This window comes from Styela clava, unplaced genomic scaffold (genome assembly GCF_964204865.1).
Source record: "Styela clava unplaced genomic scaffold, kaStyClav1.hap1.2 HAP1_SCAFFOLD_98, whole genome shotgun sequence".
Taxonomy (NCBI): Eukaryota; Metazoa; Chordata; class Ascidiacea; order Stolidobranchia; family Styelidae; genus Styela; species Styela clava.
The window spans coordinates 45,139-50,640 of NW_027556618.1; the positions used below are offsets into that span (position 1 = coordinate 45,139).

At 27.7% G+C, this 5,502-nt stretch overlaps 1 non-coding gene across 1 annotated transcript; it reads right to left on the reverse strand.

Moving 5' to 3' along the window:
* Positions 1-5,214: 5,214 nt before the first annotated feature.
* Trnag-ucc (transfer RNA glycine (anticodon UCC)) lies at positions 5,215-5,285 on the reverse strand. Its single transcript has one exon. It is a non-coding gene; the product is annotated as a tRNA-Gly (tRNA).
* Positions 5,286-5,502: the final 217 nt, after the last annotated feature.

Here is a 5,502-nt window from a genome sequence, read left to right on the forward strand (position 1 = left end):
GCGTTATTAAATTCAATCGCATAAGTTTTTGTATTTCGTAATAAAGGCCCAACTTGTAAATCACGGTCACGTCAACTAATATTTTCGGCAAGAGGGATGATTTGGTTTTTAAATCTTAACGTTGAATAAAAACTTGTTTTCATTTGTCCTGTGTTTTTGTCAGTATAATTTTTTTGTTGAATGATTACACTACGGATTCCAAAAATAGGTGTATTAAAGCGATTTTCGCCAATCATTTTGTGTAAGAAATTAAACAATTCGATATGCTTAAATTTATTCGCCGACATTTTCATATTAACACGTTTGTATCCAATATTTGGAATTGTAAAGTAAACGTCAAATGTTAATGTTAACCCAAATTGAGTTAAAATTTTAGGATTAAATGCCATTGAAATAGTACTTGCTCTTTCAGCAACAATATTTGGTAATGAGTATTGTTTTCCTTGATTTTGGTTATAATTTTGGTTTTGATTATAGTTATTCATTCCTTGATTTTGATTATAGTTTTGGTTTTGGTTATAGTTATAGTTGTTCATTATTTGTTTTTCTCCTTATTTTTTTTTTCTTCTTCTTTTTTCTTTTCTATCAATTTGTCCATTTTGTAAATTGTTGACTGTGCTTGTGTGTATTTATATTCAGACATCAAAATTCTATTTTCATTAATTTTTTTGCTTGTTTGTGCTCCAATAATTTCAAAAACGTAGTCAATTTCTAATTCTTCGCTAATTTTTTCAATTGTTGACAAACGCGGTTTTGCGCTAATTACAATGTCAAATATTACAATACCTTTAAACACTTCGAAAAGGTTGCGGATAAAGTTGATATGTGACGGTCCTTGAGCTAAATTATCAAAGTCTTCTTTTGAAATAGTTACTTTTTTATTAATTCATGTAACTTCTTTTTCTGATGGGATTTTATAATCATTTGAAAGTTCAATATTAATTTTGTCTTCATTAATATTATATTTGATATCTTTATTAAATAACTTTCCCATAATTTTAAAGAAATTTTCTTTGTTATAAGTTATTCCATACAAACGAGGTAAGTCGTTAATTGTTACTTTAAAATCTAATTTATTAATTGTATATCAAGACACAATTCCGTCATTTATTTTTTTTAAGATTTCAGTTAAGATCAGTGGATTTAATGTTTTTAACGATACTTTAAAATCTTTAATTGTTTCTTTATGTGTATCGATGTAATTTTTTACAACTTTATTGTAATTTGTAACTTGTACTTTTCTGTTGTTGAAATCTGATTCACTTTCTTTCTTTCCTTTTTTTGGTTTGTCTTGATACATTTTTTTAAAATCGTAGTCAAAAACTTTAGGTATTGAAAGTAATGAAACGCCCGTATAAGAACTTTTAAAAACATTTTGTCACATATAATACTCGATGTTTTTTAGCGCGTTATTTTCAATATTATTTTCATTCATATTCATTTTATATATTTTTCTCCTTATATTTTTCTTTTTTTATGAAACATTTCATACATAATGCTTGGTAAGTGTCTGAGCCACCTACATAACTCATTGATTTAGTTGATTTTCTATATGATAAAGAATAATCTGGTGTGCCTTTACAAGATGAGCAAAAATCAGTACCTTCTAAATTAACAATAAAATCTGCTTTCCCTTCTAAAGTTTTCATCATAAATCGACGTACATCATTATTAAGTAATCTAAGACCGCAAAATAACAATACAATTCCTCAGCTGATTAATTTGTCAATATGATTAAAAAATTCAAGAGGTAGAAAATGGCATTCTTCAAAAACGATAATTTCTGGTAATTTCTTGTTTCTGATTTTCTCTAATACTTCTTCCAACTTGCTATTTAAATCGACAGCATTTTTAAACGTAATTACATTTTCAATCTGTCTTTCTTTTCTAACTGTATCTTCTCTTTGAAAAATTGGTGCGTCTTCACACTCTCATTCAATTAATTTTCTTTGTACTCAAGCCGTTTTTCCGGCAAACATAGGACCAGTAACTAAAAAAATTGGCCCTAAGTTGTATAAATTTTGTCCTCTGAAATCTAACATTTTAGTTGTTCATCCAGCAACGACATTTATAATTTTCCATACAGTGCATCACAAACTTCAAATCTTCATTTTGTAATTTGAGTGTTTCTATTTCATCTGTTAACATATTAGTGTACATTTCTCTTTCGCAATATCAATTTTGTTTTCCTATATCTTTGATTCAATTTAATTTTTCTCGAACCTCATCTAAAGGAAGTTTTAATATTTTAGCTAATATTTTGAAATTACTAAGTACAATATAAGGTAGTTTAAATATACCTGTTATTGCTTTAAGGTCAATATCAGTTTTACAACTACAACATGTATTTTCTTTATCTGTCATTATTCATCTCCTCCTAGTTTAATAATATGAAAACTTAATAAATTCTTCATCGCTTCACAATGTCGAATACCTTTACTTGCTTCATATATATCTTCTCATTTCATAACTTGTGGAAAACTTAAATATTCTTTTTTTATTCTGAAATCTTGCTCACTATATTCTTTAAATAAAATTTTGAGGTCTTCAATAGTTATTTCTTTAATAGATATTTGATATAATAACATATCTTCGAACATTTTATATTCTGAGTATTCATTTCCATCAAAAAATCTGTTTCCTCTTGGAAATCCACTTTTTCTATCTTTATCAAAATATTTTTCATGTTCTATTTTTTCTCAATGATTCATTATTTTTTTGTTCCTCCTCTTAATTTTTTTCACAATTTAAATGCTGTGCTTGTTAAAACTAAGCTTAAAACGATGAAAGCAACACCTGCTAATCCAAGCCCAATGCTATTATTTACTACACGATCTGCGTGATATCCGTGTTGTGTATCATTTTCTGAAAGAGATAAAGCTTTATTGAAATCACTATAAGATTTTGACAATGTTTTATTTGAGTCGCTGTCCTTATATTCTATTCATGTTTGTTTATCGGCTTTGGTTTTTTCTAACATTAACTTTAAATCATCTAATTCATATTCGAAATCGGTTTTATAATTCAATACTTTACGTACTAAAAGTCCAAAATCTGACAAGATTTTTGGTTTACTTTCTGTTTCAGGCGCAGAAGCTAATAATGCTTTCAATACTTCTATTAACCCTTTTTGAACATATTCTGTATTACCAAAAATCGCATTTTTTTTGTAATCGATATCTTTATTTTGCCCTTTAATTACTTTATTAAATTCATCGATAAAAAGTTGCTTATTTAATTTACCACCTTGTATTCTAGATTCGGCCATTAATTCATCATAAGACATACGAACTGTTTTGTTGTCTGTTGTATCTAAATCATACATATATGTACCATTAACAATAGGCATATCTATATTTCAATCTTCGGTTTCTCCATATTTAGCAATAGATGCTTCTTTTTGAGCTTCAAAATCTGCGTCTCGTTTAATTTCTAATTCTTTATATAATTCTTTCTTTGCGGGTACGCTTTTGCTCAATGTGATACTATGTAACACAATTCCTGTAATAGCACCAATTAAACTTAATGCGCCAACCCCTAAGACAATACTGTCTAACCTATTTTTTTGTAAGAAGCTTAAAACTTCTTTGATTTGTTTATTTTTTGTCATTATTCTTGACCTCCTGTTGTTTTGTATTCTTTCAACAATACATCTTTTATTTTATTAATAACTTTTTCTTTGTCTTCATATAATACGAAAGAAGGGTAAATAGCCCCTTTGTTTGTTAGAAGTTCAAGTTCTAAACGTTTTAATTTTAAATCAACACAAAAAGTTATCTCTGATTTGTTTTTTATACCCATATTTTTATAACCTATAGTACATCTTAATACGTGACTATCTTTATCATTATTTTTTAGTCCTCTAACGTTATAACCGTTAAAATAATCTAAAATTTTTACTAAAATTTCTTTATCGTAATTATTTTGGTTGTTTACTTCTTCAACAATATCTTCTATATAAATTCTATATTTTTCTCAATGTTTTTCTTTGAACTTTCTTAATAAATTCAAAGTGTCTTTTCGTCTATCTAAATTTGCTTGTTCACAATCTAAAACACGTTCGTTTGTTTTTATCATTTCTAAAACATCAAGTAATACCATTTCTTTTAATTTATCAAAAGTATTATCACTTAAATCTTCAATGCTGGCTTCGCCGTTCATAACAGCTAATATTTCTTCTTCAAATTTATAGTCATTAATATCGGGCCCAAACATCACCATATCTATTAAATTACTTTGAAAATGTAAATCTCGATGATAATGTAATTTATTAAAAGTTCCTCAAAACAATTTTCTATTTTCTTTATTTGTCATTATTTTTTTCTCTCCTATTCTTTTGTCTTTCCGCTTCTATTACTAAGCAATTTGTGTTGTATACTCAATTTATACGTCAAAAGTTTTCTGTTGTAGATATAGCCCCATTTCTTTTATCTTTTTTTATTTCATCAAAATTTTTAACACAATATTTTAATCCGCTTTTTAATATTTTGTCTCTTACAAATAAATATTTAATAAAACCAGCGTCTTCATTTTTGTTTTCTAGTCTAGTTATTTCTTGTTCTTTATGTGAAACATCTTGACTAACAAGATCTAATTTTCTTTTCAAATCTTTTAAATCATGATAACCAGTTCAGATACTTAACTTTATAGATTCAATAATGTCTGTCCGCTCTTTTGTTCTCATTCTGAAACGCATGTTAGTTTAATCTCCTTATATAAAAATTGAAAGAATAATAACATCGGCGACATCATTTTCGTCTTCAATTTTCTTCTTATTTTTTTCTCTGTCCATAATTATTATTTAACTATGACTCTTTCAAGGGATTTTCGTAGTGTGCGGATTATATAATTTTTGTACGCTAGTTTCGTACCCACCTTCTTCTACTATTTTAGTATTAATTTTTCTTATTTTATTTATAATTTTCACGTTCTGGTGACACTTTACATATAAATAGTAAGGTATGATTATTACAGACAAACATAAGAAAAAAAGAAGTTTAACATGTTTTATTTGTGATATTAAAACTAACCTCTTTTGTCTTAAAACTAAAAGTTTCTCACTTTGAGTCATTTTTCTTTCGACGCATATCATTTTCATTTTGATATCCTCAAATAATGAGCAGTTTAATTGTGATGCTCGGCACATTTTGGAATCTGACGTTATAGACGTCGTTGTTCCTAATTACATGTCAAAAATGACACTGAAAATATTGGAGCAGATGAGAGGAATCGAACCTCCATAGTCAGATTGGAAATCTGAAGTTTTACCACTAAACTACATCTGCAAAACGTTTACCACATGTCAAAATGGTCTTTAGAGACAGCGATGGTAAACTAGGCTTACACTAATATAGTGCTACCTTTGACTAGCCTTGAGTCGGAGAAGTAGCCCTTGGATTTTTGGGCTAGACAATGAAAAAATTAAAGAGAGTCAAAGGATTCAAACCTTCACTTCCGGGTAAAACCCGACTGCTTGATTCATAGCTAACTCTCGAAAAGTCA